Source organism: Canis aureus, chromosome 27 (assembly GCF_053574225.1).
Source record: "Canis aureus isolate CA01 chromosome 27, VMU_Caureus_v.1.0, whole genome shotgun sequence".
NCBI lineage: Eukaryota > Metazoa > Chordata > Mammalia > Carnivora > Canidae > Canis > Canis aureus.
This window is the reverse complement of record NC_135637.1, coordinates 39915412-39934724: the sequence shown is the minus strand read 5'-3', so window position 1 is coordinate 39934724 and position 19313 is coordinate 39915412. Positions and strand designations below refer to the sequence as shown.

Here is a 19313-nt window from a genome sequence, read left to right as displayed (position 1 = left end):
AAAAAAAAAAAAAAAAACAATTCTCGTCTGAGAATTTTTAAGAGGAGGCACTCCTACTCCCTGAACAGCAAAAATCATTCTTTCATTCTGCATTTCTGAGAATCATGATGGAAAGCTTCTCACAAATCCACAAATCTCTTACACTTCTTCTGACTCTATCAGCTCCCCAGAGAAAACCCAAAAACAGAAGAAAAGCTTTTGTCTAAAACGTTTGTAACAATTCAGAAAAAAAAACAAGTTGGTTTCCAATGTGAAGGTCCTGAGTTTTTATACTAGGAATGATCACTTCCCATATATTTACAAGGTCTTTTAAGAATTATGAGTTCTTTTTTACCATTTCCTTTTATTTTACCTTTCTGTTAAGCAAAAGCTATTTTTAGGTCATAATCACACTGGGGCCTTTTTTTTTTTTTTTCCCCAACCAACTATAATTCTAACTTTTTTTTTTTTCCTTTTTCTTTTTCTCCTAGATCAAAGATGTAAGGAAGAGATGGGAGATTCCTCTCCGCCCTGCTGACCACTCTCCGAATGGGGTACTTTGCCCACGTAGATCAGATTCTCATCTCTGGCTGCAGATCCCATTATCCCTCATGGAAGACTTGATGCTGTCACTCGCTTTCAGAAAGCGAAATCATCAAGCATAGCTCTGTTTATCGGCATCTCTGTACTTGTAACCTCATCCTTTTGTGTTGTAACTATGTACTAAAGAAACCATATCAGTACCTGGAAATTCAGAAACAGAGGATTATTTCTGGCCTCAAGGCGGTCATGATGGACAGTGGAAAAAAGTCAAATAAATTTAAGGATGCCTGATATAATACAACAGGTATGACAGGGGTATGGGCCAGTTAAGACAACACAGGAAAAGAGGGCTCTAACCCCCAATCTAAAGTAGGATGGGGGGTGCGGATCCTATTTGTAAGATTCTGACAAAGTCAAATAAACAGAATTTAAGTTCAGGAATGAAAGGAAGAACCAGAACGGCTCAGTTTCAGCCCAGGGCCAAATACTGTCATTCACTAAAATGTAAACAGAAAGAGCAGGAGGAAGATGATGAGTTCCAGTCTCAGATTGAATGAGAAATGACTGCAATGTTGAGCAGGTGATTAAATGCATGCGTCTATTTTTAGTAAAAAAAAAAATAAATAAATGGACAAGTGACATTGATTTTAGACACATTTGTATATGCGTATTAATGGTCACAGAACGGCCTCAGGCAAGTTTAGGGAGCATTTCGCCGTGCTGACGACTTGAGCCGAAAGGAAGACTGGAGGACTCTGAGCTCACAAGGAAGCAGTAGGTGGCAGCCAGTAAGACCCCAAGGAACCTGGGAGAGTGTGGGGTCACATACGACAGGGCAAAGGGTTTAAGGAGGCAGGTAATGGTTGTATCACCTTCCCAAGAGAGGACACATATGGTGAGGAATAAAAAAGCGACAATTGGATTTAAATAAGCTTAGACCAGTAGGAACAAATACTAGATTGTATGAAATGGGAAGAAGTACACTACTGCTCACCTATGCTCCAAGGCTAAACCCTTGTGAGCTCTCCATCGGCCCCTATATCTCAAGCTTTCCAATTACCGAACTCCCAGATTGGCGCAGTTGCGTAAATGTTTACTAAGTTTACATAGTAAGTGTTTATACTCCCCACCCGCCCCCGTCAAGTCTCCTGTGTCCGCTTGCTTAAACCATAGGAAGCACTTGCCTCCAGAATCACCTGTTTGCGAGTGAACAGGAGCAGTTTACAGAGGTCTCTCCTCTGTATGTACCCGAGGTATACCAGGTGCCTAAATAACCATGCATAAATCAAACTAAGTGACGCTTAAATTCAAATAATTGGAATGTTTGGCAATTCTTTAAGGTTTAGAACCTGAAATACTCCACTCTGGGGAGTAGGGAGGATATGTTCCCAGCCAACTTTTTTTTTTTTTTTTAAGATTTTATTTAATTATTTGACAGAGAGAGTGAGTGCGTGCGCACAAGCAGGGAGAGAGACAGAGGGAGAGGGAGAGGCAGACTCCTTGTTGAGTGGGGAGCCCAACGTGGGGCTCAATCAGGACCCTGGGGTCATGACCTGAGCTGAAGGCAGATGCTTCACCCACTGAGCCAAACAGGCGCCCTCCCCCACTCCAGCCAACTTTCAAGGGGAGTAAGACAACCAAAGTGAAGATTTCCTATTTCACTAATTAGGACCCAATTCACCCCAGCCTATACGATGAATGTGAAGAGGTAGCTCTGGAGGAGCAAGTGAAGCAGTCTGGTGTTGAGGGCAGCACCATCCAATTCCCATGCCCAGGGCCATGGTACTGTGGCTGGGGACAGATAAAAAGATTCTTCTAAACCCTTAAGTCACAGCCCTGCTCCCAGGCCTCATCCATTTCCTCTGGCTGATTGATTATCCTGTCACTTGATACCTGATTAAAATCCATGTAATAAAGGACTGTTGAACTTTTCACTCGATTTCTCCATAAGAAAACATGTCGCTCAGACACAACTAACGTAGCGCTACCTCTGGGAGCAGGGTCTAATAATACTGAGGCAGTCAGGGATGCTCCCTGTAGTCTGAGCTCATCACCAAGCAGCAAAGCTAATTTTTCAGTGCTCCAGACATCACGGAGAGAAACGGGGGAGAAGCCAGGATACACCTTCGCTCAGGCTCCATGATGATGGAATCCGAGGTGGGAACAGAGCCCCTGTTCACTGTGGTCGTGGAGAGCATGGCGAGGAGGGCGGCCCCCACCAGCCCTACTAAACACGCAGCAGGGGTGATGGCTCAACTGAAGCTGCTGCTATTCGGGGCTTCCTGTAGCATGACTGAGTCTCTCTGAACTAATACAAGGTGGCTGGAACTAGTTATCATAACTGGTGTAAAGTGGTGGTGAATTTCCATAGATTTCAGAAAAAGTGAAGCTAAAACATCAATGGACCTCCCAGGCACAATTTTCCAACCCCAAACCAGAAGAGTGTTCAGAGTTGTTCCTTAAACACATGCATTGATTGCACACACATGGCTCTTTGGCTGACACAACCTAAAGTACAATCTGAAACAGCCCCGTGTGCGCGTGCACGTGCATGCATTTATGTTCTCTTTTCTGACGTCCGCCCTGTCTCGCTCATCAGATTTGTTGTTCTCATCTGGGAACCTGAGTGACTGCCCTCTGCATCTTACTGGCAAAAACTCTTCTTTCTCTTTGGGGTTTCATGTGGTTCTAGCACATTCCTGCTGGTGCCTGGGCTTACCTTGTGTGAGAGTGTGTGTGTGTGTGTGTGTGTGTGTGTGTGTGTGTGTACATACCTATGTAGTCTACTCAGTCAAAAATACGTTTGTGACTCTTTACAACAGAAATCCAAATAATGCTCTTGAACTGCTTTTATTTATTTTTTAAAAAGATTTATTTTTTAAAAAAAAGATTTATTTCTTTGAGAGAGAAAGAGAGCATGAGCAGGAGGTGCAGGGGAGAGAGAGAGAATCTCCAGCAGACACCACCCGCCCCCGCAACCTCCGCTGAGCATAGAGCCGCCCTTCGCAGGGCTTGACTCCAGGAACCCGAGATATGACCTGAGCCGAAACCAAGAATCAGATGCTTCACCAACTGTGCCACCCAGGCACCCTGCTCTTAAATGATTTTTAAAGATGACACTATGACAAGGTATAAGCTGTGTCTTTATCCTGCCATCGCTCTAATTCCTGGTTTTAGAAGTTGGGGTTCTTGCAAACCTCCTCCCTGCTGTACTGACAGCAACGCAAAATATTGTCACTACCCTTAAAAGCAGATCAACATTATTGAGCAGCTCAAAGTGTGTGCCACCTCTGTCCTCATCAACTCCTTTAATCATCGATGACTTCATGACATCAGAATTAGCATCGTCTGTCAGAAAGCAGCAAGGCACACTAAGGTAACTCGCTCAACGTCACACTGAATGATAAGTGGTGGAAGTAGGATGCGACCTCGGGCTGACTGGTTCTGGTGAGTTTTCTACACGTGGTGATACTGTGTGCCTCAGTTTCCCCACCCGAAAGCTAGAGATAATATATACATACACACCCATGTTGCCCAGATGCAATTTCAATAGGAACATCAGCTATTCAAGAAAAAAAAAATAACACTTCAGGAACTCATTATAGAAAGAATAAGATGTTTTTTCTCTTTTTTTCTGAGACTACACTCACCTCCCTTCCTAGTAAAAGATGTATCCTTACATCTTACTTATCCTTCTCCTTACAAGTCCATTGGCAGTCAAGAGAGGCACGTGAAAGCTGCTTATTGAAAAACAAATTTTAAAATGATAGAAAGTTTCTTGTGACTCAACCTTTCAGGAGCAGTTGGCATCACCAGCTTTGGGACTGGTGGCCTCATGCCCTGGTCCAGTGCCCGCTAAGCTGGCACCTTGTCAGAGGGGCACCACATGGCCCCAGACTGGCCCCCAGGAAGCCCCTCTGTCCATGCACTTAGAGGTCAAGGCAGTGAACCAAGAAAATTACAAGTCTGGTCTTGGGTGGATAACAGATCTACAGCCAAATCCTTTGTGTGTCACCTTAAAAAAAAAAAAAAAGATTTATTTATTTATTTGGGGGGTAGGAGAGAGGCAGAGGGAGGAGAGTCTCAAGGAGACTTCACACGGAGTATGGAGCCTGATGGGGGCTTGATCTCATGACCCTGAGATCATGACCTTGAGTCAAAACCAAGAGTTGGATGCTTAACTGACTGAGCCCCCCCAGGGGCCCCCATGTGTCAATCTTTTTGGGTGAGTGCTCTTGCCAAGTTTCTTTACCTGTAAAATAGGCTTAATTCCATTTACTTCATAGACTTGCCTACGAATTCAGTAAGTGAATGTGAATAAAGCCCTTGAGGTCTGACATATGATGAATATTCAATAAATGGCAGCTATTGTTACTACTGAAGGACAATTATTTGGGGTCATGGGTGAGCTATTCTCTCCAATGTTTTCCTATTGCTTTTCCAGTAGTAGAGTATATTCTGGGTATGTTTAGAATCATAAAAACAATTATACTGAAATGAGTTAAAGAACATCATTACCCTCAATTAAAAAAAAATCAGCACCAAACCAATTCGGGAAAGAGAAAATGATAGTCCATGTCTTAAATGAGAAAATTTCCAAGGTGAGGAATGTAACAGAATATTTATAAGAATAAGTGAATTATAATGTTACAGTAACAAAGATTATCCTTTCTAATGAGGAGCACTCAGGCTAAATTTCTACATTATTCAGCAGAGAAAATTGCTTTCCGCAGAGAAAAAAAAAAAAAAAAACTGAAAATAACAGGAGGATTTCCAAACACCAACTATTAATATCTTTCTCCATTTTTTTTTTTTTTTACATACAAAATTTGGAGATAGAATTCTGCCATAGATTATTTGGGCTGAAAATTTGTATTAGATGATCTCACAGATACCTAAATAAGAAACAATTCTAACAGTGTGCTTCCTGAATGTGAATTTTGTTATTTTACTAGTACTCTTCTCACTGGCATTTATTTATTCACCATGGGTGATCACGTCTCAGGATGGAATGTACAAAATATATTCCTTGATTCTTCCCAAACCCCTGCATTGATGAGTATTATCTTTTATTGCATTAACTCAACCCAATAACAACTCAAAGTCCCTTCCTTTCCCGTAGGAATAATGGAAACACTAAGTTTCATGAGTTGATTATCAAGGGAACTGTAAGTATTTATCAAGTCATGTCTGGGCTTCTTCAATTATAACATGAAAGGGTTGAGTGAGATCATTTTCAAGGCCCTTTCCTTGCTAGCATCTTAGTTATTATTATCCTACAATGTTCCTATTAGAGAAGTTATTGCAATTTTTTTAGATTTTTTAAAAATTTATTTGAGAGAGAGAGATCATGATCAGTGGGGAGCAACAGAGGCAGAGGGAGAAGCAGCCTCCCCACTGAGCAGGGAGCCAGACATGGGGCTCATAGCCAAGACGCTGAGATCATGACCTGAGCTGAAGGCACACGCTTCACCAACACGGCCAGCCAGGTGCCCCTGAGGTTATTGTAATTTTGAGATGTTGACTTGATCCCTGGTTCATCAGTTTTCAGGCAATGATAGAGTGTGATAGGTTCAGTCCAGGACCATTAGTTCTATGCGGGATGCATGCGGAAGAGACGCCAAGAATGAATATTCAGTTCTGTAAGGGATCAAAGGACTTCACAGAGAGGAGATCTACTTCAAGTCCCAACACTCCTTTAGCTCACAAATTTATGCTGATGTTAGGAAAGAAAGGGAGAAAGACAGAAAAAGGGGGTAGCTACCACACTAAGACTCACCATTGTTACCATCTGGGTGGGAAAAGTGATGAAAAGTGGCCGGAACCAACCACAGGACAGTGTTGACTCTTACCGAGGCTAACAACTCAACTCGGTCATCTCTTCGTAACTACGTAAAAACAACTTGAGGACACATTCCCGAGTAAGAGTGTATAAAACAAAATCAAATTAAAACTGTATTTGTCCCTCTTGAATAGAAGGAAGCTTATCCAAATATTGAAAAGTCAGTCTCCTAAGAGAAGACCTTGTTTTAAATTAAATACATTTTGGCTTAGTAAAATAAAACCCAAAACTCACGATCATAGGTTTTTCTTATCATAAACTCATCACGGACCAACTGGGGGTCACAGACATTCCAAGTCACTTCATTTATAACGTGTATTAAAAACCCCTGGGTGGCTCAGCGGTTTAGTGCCTGCCTTTGGCCCAGGGCACGATCCTGGAGACCCGGGATCGAGTCCCACATCGGGTTCCCGGTGCATGGAGCGTGCTTCTCCCTCTGCCTGTGTCTCTGCCTCTCTGTCTCTCACTCTGTGCCTATCATAAATAAATAAAAATTCAAATAAAAATAAAATAAACTTAAAAAAATATAATAAATAAAAACGTATATACACCAATATTTCAGTGTACGAACGCATCATTACCTCTACGCCCAAAATCATGAACCCAGACTTCATTGCAGAGGATTTGGGTAATAGAAGAATATATTTAGTAAATACATGGAAGAGGTGCCCGGTTGGGTCTGTTGGTGGAGCATCTGCCTGCGGCTCAGGTCATGCTCTCCGGGTCCTGGGATCAAGTCCCACGTCGGGCTCCCTGTTGCGCTCAGCACACTGAGCATGAACACAGGGGCCTCCAGAGATGCTGGCCCCGGGGACCCCGTGCCCCCTTCTCAGCCAGTCCCCCTCTGTGGTCCCTGCACTACAGCAAACACCCCACAACCCCTGCCCATCAAGCTCATTTATCACCAGGAGCTCCAGGCCTGGACAGGCACTTGCCACAGCCTGTTTCACGGGGTTCTGGGGGATGCTGAGGGGTAAACAGGGACAACAGTCTGCCCTGAAAATGTCCCTGGGGGAAGTCTGGGAAACAGACAAAATTCAGATCTTCTTAGGTTTCAACACATTTGCATCCTGCGAGGGAAGGCTATGGAATGGCTCTTTCTCATTCATAGATTTTAGTCGGGAAACGGTGTTAGAGACTCTAATTTGTTCTGTTTCTATACTTATATCAGAATTCAGATCTCAGTCCAATAATCCTGGGAAATGGATTATTCAGCTGAGAGTGGGGGTGGGAATTCTTCCAATATCTTTCCACTTAAGAACAAATTAATGTAATGTTATGCCTGCGGGTTTTGCCTTCATGTTATTGATCAAGCCCTTTTTTGAACCGTTGATAAATGTTTAGCAACTAGTGATGGAGTCACATTTGATTAATCAAAATTTAAATACATAAAATGGAAAATTAATTTGTTTCAGTCTTTTATCAGCCCTTTTGATCTATACGTCACAATTACAAGTGTGTTATTTTTTTGGTCTGGTTTTGGATATATTCATCACCAGGTTTGGCACGCACAGCTTAATCATCCTCCTTGAATATCAAAGAAAAGCAAGTAAAAGATGAACGACTTAGGGCAAAACTCCCTGCCCGCAATTTCAAAATAATGGATCAAGTAAGGGACTGGCGAGGCACACATTTTAAAACTACTGTACACAACTGCCCAGGCTGTGTCCAAGCAACAGACTTGCTATTTTAAAAATATCAAAACCATTTTTCTATTATCTCCTTTTTTTCAGGTCCATAGTGGCTATGTCCGAGGTGCCTTTCATTGCTGTTCAAGAGTGATCTGAGCTGTTTGCAAATTCAGTGGAGGCATCACCTTTGAGGGGCCAACGTCTACACAGCATAACCTCACCTCTGCTGCTCTCCAGTAAGTCCCAGGACCCTTTAAACCAGTCAAGAACCCTTTTACACTGTTGGTGGGAATGCAAGCTGGGGCAGCCACTCTGGAAAACAGTGTGGAGGTGCCTCAAGAAGTTAAAAATAGAATGACCCTATGACCCACCAATTGCACTGCTGGGGATTTACCCCAAAGATACAGATGCAGTGAAATGCTGGGACACCTGCACCCCGATGTTCATAGCAGCAATGTCCACAATAGCCAAACTCTGGAAGGAGCCATGATGTCCACCGGCAGATGAATGGATAGGGAAGATGTGGCCTATGTATACAAGGGAATATTACTCAGCCATCAGGAAGGACCAATACCCACCATTTGCTTCGACATGGAAGGAACTGGAAGGTATGATGCTGAGTGAAGTCAGTCAGTTGGAGAAGGACAATCATCATATGGTTTCATTCATACTTGGAATATAAGAACTAGTGAAAGGGGTTATAGGGGAAAGGGGGGAAAATGAGTGGGAAATATCAGAGAGGGAGACAAACCACGAGAGACTCCTAACTCTGGGAAACCAACAAGGGGTAGTGGAAGGGGAGGTGGGCGGGGGGATGGGGTGACTGAGGGGGCACTTGATGGGATGAGCACTGGGTATGATACTACCTGTTAGCAGACTGAATTTAAATATTAAAAAAAAATAAGACAAAACAAAAACAAAAAGAAACAAAACCCAAAACAGTCAAGCAGCAGAATGAAAAATGAAAGGCAGGGTCAGTCTCCAGCATCCCCTTGGCTGGTGATTCCAAATCCTCAACACATTACACAGCCACCAGGTCCTCGTCCTCTTCAGAGCTACTTTGCCCCCACGAAGAGCTTGTCCTCCAGGGCAGGGAGCGGAAGGGAGGATCTCAGAGCCTGAACAGGCAGCCTTAGCCTCACGGCTTTCCCTGCTGAGGATTAATCACAGTAGCTGTACCGATGACAGAAACGATAATAGTTCTAATTACTGAGATTCATCTTAGGGTGGTGAGCAGCTGTTAAAACATCTCTGTGGAAGTTCAAGTTCAGTTGCTTGGCTTTTCTGCCAGATAGGGAAAGCTTTAATGCTAACGAGGAAGGGAGGCTCCAAATCCAAACGTCGGTCAGAATGCGCCCCGATTGTTCTTTATTGACTTTTTTTCCCCCTCCCTCCACCTTAAGCTTTCTGGCCCTTATGTTCTTAAAAGCTGACACTCCAAGTAAGGATGAGAGACACCCCCTGGGGGGTGGGGTGGGGACTCCTGGTGTCCACTTGAAACAACTTTTTCCACTTCAATAAGGGAAGCGTCTCATCTGTTTGCCTTTGAAGAAGCCATCGGCTGCCTTGAAGTTGCCCAGAGAGCCTCTCTCCACCTGCAGAAATGACCAGAACGGCAGCCAGAGACCCGAGGTCCAGTCTTGTGGCTTCAAGACTCTGCTGCCAATACCTTTCGTACAGGTCTTTGGCTTCTTGGCCAGCAAGCCCTTCATTTCCTCTATTGATGGGTGTTTTCCTAAACCCTCCAGACCATGTGAATCATGCAGGGTGGCACGAAGGGCAATGCACGTGACTGTGGCCTTCCACTCAAACTCAGTATGGGAACCTCCGGGCTGGAGGATATGAAGTCAGGGTCATATGTGGCTCCAATGTGGGGAATTGTTTCCAGGGCTCTGGAGAGCAGGGGGCAGGGAGTGTGCACGTTCAGGACCACCTGGGCACTAACTCAGCCTCCTCCCTCCAAGGGTAAGGATGGGAACCTGCTGGTGCTGTGTTTGAATCAGGAACCAGGAGAGCCTGATACCTGTAAGCATTCCCTGAAATCCGAGATTGGCAAGCTTTTTCCAGAAGAACCAGCTGCTGAGGATCCCAGGCTTTCAGGCCCCATTGTCCCCATTCTAACCGTGCAGCTCTCACTGCAGGGCAAAAGCAGTTGTTGACAACAGGAAAAGAAATGAGCGTGTCTGGCTTCCAGTAAAACTGACATTTGAATTTCATACAATGTTCATAAGTCATGGAGCGTTGTTCTTCTTCTGATCTTTTTCTCCAGCAATTTAAAAAACACAAAAATCATTCTTAGCTCAAAGGCAGTACAAACATTGGTAGTGGGCTCTTCGGTGATCCCTGCCTTATATGGAAATGCTAACATTTTAGGGTAACATCTTCTGCAGTGATAATAGAAAACCTCATTAACGACACACACACACACACACACACACACACACACACACCCCAAGCAAGCAAGCAAGCAAACAGTAACAGAGCCAAGTGTTTCATTCTCTTTTTCTTTTTTTTTTTAAGGTTTTATTGATTTATTCATGAGAGACACAGAGATAGGGGGAGAGAGAGAGAGAGAGAGAGAGAGGCAGAGACACAAGCAGAGGGAGAAGCAGGCTCCCTGCAGGGAGCCCAACATGGGACTCGATCTGGGTCTCCAGGATCAGGCCCTGGGCCAAAGGCGGCACTAAACCGCTGAGCCACCCGGGCTGCCCTCATTCTTTTTCAATCCTAGCAGGATGCCAACTGTCTCAAGTGTCACCAGCAGCAATGTATGGATAGGAGGAAGAGCATAGTAATCACCTGCAGACGCAGGAGGCATCTGCTCCTGCTGGGTTTAGCCACCCCACTTGCATTAGGTTCTGTTCCTTAACTAAATTGTGCATCTATAGAAACGGAGTTCATGCTTGTGTGTGTGCGCACGAACACGTGCGTGCCTATCCACAGTCCCTGCAGCCAATCTGTAACCTGACCTGCAATCTTATAGTTGCTACCTAAAATACAGGTCTCTAGGCCCCTCTCCTAGATTTATTTCAGTAGTTCCACGGCTGTTCACGTAACTGTTCTTTAAGCAACCTCCCCAAGTCAGTCATATGACCTACTCTATTTAGGAAACTAATACTAGAATCACGGCCTAGCACAAATTGAAAGTTCATGGTGCAGTTAGAGTACAACTTCCTCCAGGGCTGCAAGGATGATCCTTGCTATTTCCTACACATAAAATTGGTTTTCTAAAGCGCTATCATTAAGTGTGGAGCTACATACCAATACTGACACCAAAAAGGAAAGCAAGGTTGTTGACCATGAGGTCCTGGAAGCAAGCAAAACTTCTAGGGTTACTCAGCAAGAATAGTCAAAAACCGAAGACAAACCATGCCATGCAAGAAATATTGAGAAAATAGGCCACAAGCAAACAGCCCACGGTGAACGGATTAATTAGGACCACAAGCAGGGAGGGTGGAAGGATGGCGTTGGTGGTGCTTTTCAAACGCTGTGGCTATTCTGAATCACTGCACATCTGAGCAGCACAGAGCAAATAAAGCCACAGCAATCAGGGATGGGGAGGCTCAGGCTGAGCAAAGAGGTTGGGCAGGCCACACATCTATGACAGCTTTGCTCTAAACAGTGGTGACAGCTGTGGACCAAAGGGCGGCCATTCTCGCAATAAACCATTCAATAGCATCTCTTGGCACAAATAGCAATCCCATCAGAAGCACCATCTTTGAATACAAAAGACAAAGCTGGCTGTATCAATTGTACTGTGGGTCAAACATCTAAAGAGGCTATTACCCCCTTTGCCACCTTTTCTATATTCCCAAACTTATACTCCCGCAAGCCTAATTTTCGATATTTTCCTTCATGTTTCTCACCGCTCCCTCTTGTCACGGGTTCTCTGGCCCAGCTTTTGGCTCAGATTGCTTCTTTATGCCAGTGTCATCCTGGAATTCTGATTGCTGCAGACCTCTGACTATAGTAAATTATTTCCCGAAACCTGTTATTTTGCACTGAAATAATTTTCTAATATGCTCAAATGTACTGACTTTTTGACGCCCATTATATCTTGTTTAATTGAACAAAAAAATCGATGGAATCAACAAACTACAGTAATAGCTAACAACACAGTCTCACTCAGTGCCATGCACTGCACTAAGTGCTTTCCATGGATATTACATTTAGTATTTACATACGGTAGTTTTCAAACTGACACATAAAGAGTTTGGAAACAAATGCTTATCTACACGAGAAAGAAAGGTAAACTGAAAATCACTTTTCTTAGAGCCGCTGGAAAAGTGAGGTCACAGGGCTAATTGCTGCTTCGAACACTGGAGACAAGGATGGGGAGATGCCCAGATTCACAGCTGACCTACTGGGGGCAGAAGCCCAAAAGCAGACACCCTCAGCTAGAGCTGGTGTGGGAGGAATGCTGTAAGCCCTCACTGAGGCAATGCTAGAGGCTCAGTATAGATCAGCTGGAGAATTAACAGCCCCTGGGGACCCAGCCTTAGGGGAACTCCCCCTAACTCTCAGGGTTTTTGCCCCTTAGCAATTCTATGAGGTTTTCAATCTGAAGGTGGGGGGGTGGGAATTGCCATAATTGTTCAGGGAAAAGGAGGAAACATGGATCTGAAGTATACTCTGAGCCCTTTGTTCTGTTTTCAAGGCCTGTACTCAAGGGAAACTACTCTACTTGAGCCTAAGGTAGTTCTTTCCAAAGATCAGCCAACCTGGGTAAAGAAGACACTCAACTCCAGGTCCCTGTACCCTTGAGGAGAGGAGAGGGAAACACCTCACTTGGGCTTCACTGAAAGACTGAGACCTAATGGTTGGACTATAGTACAAATCCTGTCTCCTCCACCCCTTACCACCCATGATGGTTAATTTTAAATATCAACTTGACTAGATCATAGGGTGCCTGGTATTTGACTTAATATTAAATCTCTACGTGTATATGTGTGTGTGTGTGTTTCTAGATAAATCAGCATTTGAATCTGTGGACTCAGTGAGATGGTTTGTCCTCCCCCATGTAGATGAGAGCATCGTACACTTGGTTGAAGGCCTGAGAATAAGAAGGTGGAGGAAAGAAGAAATTTGACTCTTCTAAATTTACTGTGTAAACCAGGACATCCATCTTCAACTGCTCTCGGCATTCCTGGTTATTAGGTCTTCAGACTCAGACTGGAATCCATATTATCAACTTCCTGACTCATATTTTCAGATTTGGACTGAATTACACCACTGGCTTTCCTGGATCTCCAGCTTATAGACAGTAGATTGTGGATATAAATATAAAATATGAATCTCTTATTGGTTGTGCTTCTCTATAGAATCCAGGACTTTACAGCTACAAGACTGCAAGTTAAGGAGGAGTTTCCAGGGAAACACAAACAGAAGAAAATAAGGACACTAGAGGAAATTTTAGCTTTTGACACCACAGCTACAGTAAAAACAGTCTAATGCCCAAATAAACATAAAACCTCCCACTAAAGGTCCATCTACCTCATATCCTTTTAACCAATACATCATATCTGGCTTTCAACAACAACAAATCACAAAACATGTTAAAAGACCAAAACAACAACAACACAAATTGGAGAGACAAAATAAGACACAGAACCACACTCAGATGGCAGATGGCAGAAATTCTGAAATTATCAACAGGGAATTTCAAGTAATTATGAATAATAGGCCTAAGGGTTCTAATAGAAAAATAAAGAACATGTTAGAACAAATGGATTGTGGAAGCACAGAGCTGGAAAACCCTAAAGGGGATACCAGAAAACTTGTAAACAGAAACTTCCATAACCAAAATACAAAGAGAAAAAAGGAAGAGTATATAGACCAGAATATCCAACAACTAACTGAAGGACAATCACAAAAGTTGTCACACGTATAATGGGAATAGCAGAAGAGAAAGAGACAGAAGAAATAATTGAAATAAACATGGTTTAGAATGTTCCAAAATTAATGACAGAGACAACCACAGATCCAGAAAGCTTGGAGACAATCAAGTAGGATAAATAGCAGTGAAGACACATCATATTCAATCCACTGGAAATCAAAGAAAGGGGGAAAATGTGGAACACGGCATAGGAATAAACACCCCTCACCCAGGGAGGAACGAGGATAAGGATAACAAATGTCTCTTCAGAAACCACACAAGGAAGGAGAGAATGGAGTAAAACATTTAAAGTGTTGAGAGACCACCCACTACAACCATCCTAGGATTCTAGATACAGTGAAATTATTAGTGAAGGAGAAACAGATTTTCTCAGGCCAAAAAATTAAACAGATAAATGAAAGAATTTGTCACCAATGAGATCTGTCCTGCCAGAAATGTTAAAAAAGGTGCTTCAGAGAACAGGAAAATTACATAGGTCATAAATTTATTTCTATATAAAGAAAAGAACAGGAATCATGAAGGTGAGAACAGTTGGTTCAAAACAATAATAGTTACAACGTATAGGCTATTTTATCTTATGAATAAGTGAAACGAATGGCATCAGGATAGGGAAGGGAATACTCTGGGATAAGGTACTTGTACTACCTACAAAGTGATATAGTTTTACTTGGAAGAGGACTTGGGTTAGTTATAAATGCATATTTCAAACTCAAGGGCAATAACTATAAAAGATTTTAAAATATATAATTGATACACTAAGAAAGGAAAGAAAATGAAATTGTAGGACATGTTCAGTTAAAACCACAGTGGGCACAAAAGAATGGAGGAAAGAAAGAATAACAAAGAGAGAAAGAGAAAAAATAAGGTGTATGGGTTCCTGGGTCGTGCATTTGGCTAAGCATCTGACACTCGGTTTTGGTTCAGGTCATGATATCAGAGTTGTGAGATCAAGTCCCGCCTTGGGCTCCACACTCAACATGGAGTCTGCTTAAAAAATGTATTCTCTCTCCTCCTGCCCCCATACCCCTGTTCTCTCATTCTCTCAAATAAATCAATCTTAAAAAGGAAAAAAAAAGTTATATATATGGTAGATATTAATTCAAATATATTAATATCACTTTAAACATAAAAGTCTTAATATACGAATCAAAATCGCAGAAGCTGCCAGAGTAGATTAAAAACAAAACCAAAACAGGAAAATCAAGATCCTACTACAGGTTGTCTACAAGAAATCTACTTCAAATTTGAAGACAAAGATGAAAAGTTAAAGGATGGAAATTATATACCATGCTAACACCAATCAAAAGAAAGCTTGAGTAGCTATATTAATTTCAGGTAAATCAGACTTCAAATCAAAATCATCAGAAATAAAGAGGGACATTACATAATGATAAAAGGGTCAATTTTCCAAGAAAACATAATGATGCTTAATGTGTATGTGCCTAATAACAAAATGTCAAAATACGTAAGGAAAAAAAAAAAAAGGATAAAACTGCAAGGAGAGAGATGGATCTACTATTCTAATTGGAGACTTCAATGCTTCTGTATTAGTAAGAATACAATCGAACAGCACTGTCAATCAACAAGATCAAGGAGTTATTTAATAACTCATCTAATAACAGGAAAATATACACTTTTCTCAAGTTTTCATCGAAAATTCACTAAGACCACATTTGGAGCCATAAACCACGCCCTAAACTCCAAATAACAGAAATCATGCAACATATATGCTTAAGATGCAATGGAATTTAACTAGAAATCAATTAACAGGAAGATGGCTGAAATTTTTTTTTTTGAATGTGCACATTAAACACTTCTAAATAATACATGACTCAAAGACTATTTTAGAATAAGTGAAAATAAAAATCTCTTGAATGCAGCAAACATAGTGCTTAAAGAGAAATTTATAGCATTGAATGTGTAAATAAGAAAGATATAAGAGCAATAATCTAAATATCCCCTTTCAGAAACTAAGAAAAGAAGAACAAATTAAATCCAAAGTAAGACAAAGAGAAGAAAATTAAGAATTAGAACAGAAGTCAATAAAATAGGAAACAGGAAGTCAATACAAATCAATATAACCAAAAGCTGGTTCTTACTAAATAAAACCTATAAGCTTCTAGCCAACCTATTAAAAAAAAAAGATATAAATTACTAATATCAGAAATTAAAGAGGATTTATTACTATAGATAGCAGAATAATAAAGAAATACTACAACTGGGGGATCCCTGGGTGGCTCAGGGGTTTCGCACCTGCCTTCCTTTCCTCCCAGGGCATGATCCTGGAGTCCTGGGATTGAGTCCCATATTGGGCTCCCTCTGCCTGTGTCTCTGCCTCTCTCTCTCTGTGTCTCTTTTGAATAAAGAAAAAAATCTTAAAGAAAAAAAAAAAGAAATACTACGGCTGAATCCCTAATCCTACCCCCGAAATAGTACACTGTCTATTAAACTAGAATTTATAAGAAGTTTGAAAAAAAAATGCATTATGCCTACAAATTCAATAATGTAGATGAAACTAATTCCTTGAAAGACATAATCTGTCAAAACTCACAAAAGAAGAAACAGACAATGTGAATAGGCCTAAATCTACTCGAGAAATCGAGTCAATATAGACTAACTCATGTTATTGTGTGTCACTTTACTGCACTTGACAGATACTGCTTTTCATACAAACTGAAGATTTGTGGCAACTGTGTCCACGAGGTCTACCAGCAACATTTTTTTCTGACAGCATTTGCTCACTTTGTGTCTCTGTGTCATATAGTGATTATTCTTTGAATATTTCAGGCGTTTTCATTATTGCTATATTTGTTATGGCGATCTGTGATCAGTAATTGTGACTTGCTGAAAGCTCAAATAACAGCGCTTTTTACCAACATTTTTATTTAAAATATGTACATTTTATTTTTAGACATAATGCTATTGCACACCTAATAAGAGATCAGTAGCATGTAAACAATTTTCATACGCACTGGGAAGCCGAAAGAGTCATCTGAAGTCCTGTATTAGGATATTCTCTTTATTGCGGTGGTCTGGAACCAAACCCACAATACCTCCAAGGTGTGTCTGTAATTAATAATCTTCTAAAACAGAAAGCACCAGGCCCCGATGGATTTACTGGTGAATTCTACCAAATATTTTGTAAAGAAATGATGCCAACTCTATACAACCTCATCCAGAGCACAGAAGCAGAGGGCACACTTCCCAACCTACTCTCTAAAGCCAGAATTATCCATAAAGCAACGCCAGAAAAACACGTTAAGAGAAAGGAAAATTACTAACTGGGACCCCTCATGCCAAAATTTTTAATAAAACATTAGCAAATCAAATCAAACAATGCGTGATTAAAAATTATACACTGCGACCAAGTGGGACCTATTCCAGGTATGAAGACTTGTTTAACCCTCAGAAATCAATTAGTGTGAATTCATATCAACAGGCTAAAGAAGAAAAAGTTGTATGACCATATAGGTAGATGCAAAAAAAGCATTTCACAAAGTCCAACACCCATTTATGAGAAAAATCCACTTTAATCTAGAAATAGAGAAGCCCAAAGATAAAATCAGACTTAATGTTGAGGAACTAGATGCTTTCCCCGGGGACTGGGAATAGGATGAAGATGTCCCCTCTCATCGCTCCTATTCAGTATTATGCTGGGAGACGGAGCTACTATGTAAAGAAAAAAAGCATACGGATGAGAAAAAAACAAAATTAAAAATGTCTTTGTTCATAGACTTTGTTCATAGACTACGGGATTGGTTATGTATAAGGCTTTTAAAAAGGCCAAAAATCTAGAACACATGATTATAGTAAGGTCGTAGGATGCAAGATTAATATGCAAAAGTCAACTGATTTCCTCTATCTGGTCATGAAAAAGTGGAATTTAAAATTTAAAACACTATCATTCACATTAGCAATACTACAGAGATGGTAAAGAGGGGGGTGGAGGGAGGGACACGTGGTTGTATCACATGGGATTTTTTTTTTAGGACCCTGAAGCTGTTCTCTATGATACTGTTATTCTGGATAGATGACATTACTATCCTGCACCCGGCAAAACCCACAGAACTGTACAACACAAAGAGAAGCCTCCTAAACATAAACCATGGTCTGTAGTTGATAATGTTCCCATCTTGGTTTATCAAAAAAAAAAAAAACAAAAAAAAAGAACAACAACAACAAAAAAAAACCCAAAAAAAGTATCCCCTCAATGCAAGATGTTAGGAATAAGGACAACAAGGCAGAGAGAGGGGAGTACATGAGAACTGTTTGATTCTTCTGTAAACCTAAAACCACCTAAAATATGAAGTTTATTCATAAGGAAAAATTATGTTTAAAAAAATGAAAATCAGTCCTATGATGTAGATAACTATCATCACATTCTCGGGAAGGCAAAACTAAACTTAGGAAAGTTAACATACCCGGTCACGTAGCTAGTGAACTGGGGACTGGCACTGAAAATGTCGCCAAGGCCCAGACCCAAGCATCGTAACACGGAGATAAAGAAGTGTGTGCACGTACACGCTCGTGTGCATATATGAACATGCCTAGGTGTTCTGCTGGTTTTCAGGGGCAGAGAGATTTCATCGGCCTGGGGCTGGGACAGCACCCCTCACTCCTGGCATTGGGAGGGGGGCTGGAGGTATAATCTGACGGCCTCTGTGGTGCGGTCAATGCATGGTGAGGAGCAGGGGTCCAGGCACAAGGATGGGGGCATGTGTGGTGACACACTGGAGCCCAGGACCAGGTTGGCTTGTAGCTGCAGAGCACGACTCCCCTGATGGTTTCATCTGCACCAGCAGATTGCGGGGGGAAGAGGAAGACTTCCGGGACAGAAAGGGAGCCGCTGAGAAGCCAGGCTGGTGGGGGGCACGTTCCACCTGTTGTAGTAAAGACAGAGCATCGCGGGCGGGAGGCACCTGGCGGGCTGCGAGGCCATCGACGGTGCCTGGGCCGCTCCCGCGCCGCTGCCCGCGCCCTGGTGCTCTGCGCTGTGACCACGACTAAGGCTGGGCCATGGGGGCCCCGCAGAGGTGGAGGGAGCCCCCCAGGCGCCACCTGGGCCACCTGCCAAGGCCCAAGCCCTGAGGTCTCCGCTGCGGCAGCAGCTGAGCCCAAAGCGCTTGGAGTCCAGACCTCGGTTGGGCGGTGTGAGCTGCCACGAGGGGGGAGGGGGCAGGGGGGAGGGGGGAGGGGGCAGGGGGCGCCCGGGCTGCAGAGGCAGCCACCTGCCGGGTGCACGGGGCCCTGCCGGCCCGCAGGTGCCTTCGCTCCGTCCCCGCTACGGGGCTTCCTCGTGGCAGTAAGAGCCTGTTACCCACCCCCCCGCCCCGCAGGGCCTCCGCCTCTCCTGCCACCCAGGGTTTGCGCCTTGGGGTCCTCTAGGGACAGGCTCCCTCCCGCGTGCTGGGACATGGTCATG

At 42.7% G+C, this 19313-nt stretch overlaps 1 protein-coding gene across 6 annotated transcripts in view; it reads right to left on the bottom strand.

Annotated features, from left to right (window-relative positions):
- Positions 1-19313, bottom strand: part of PRKG1 (protein kinase cGMP-dependent 1) — a 1198597-nt gene that overhangs the window by 319991 nt on the left and 859293 nt on the right. The gene's annotated exons all lie outside the window — the stretch shown is intronic.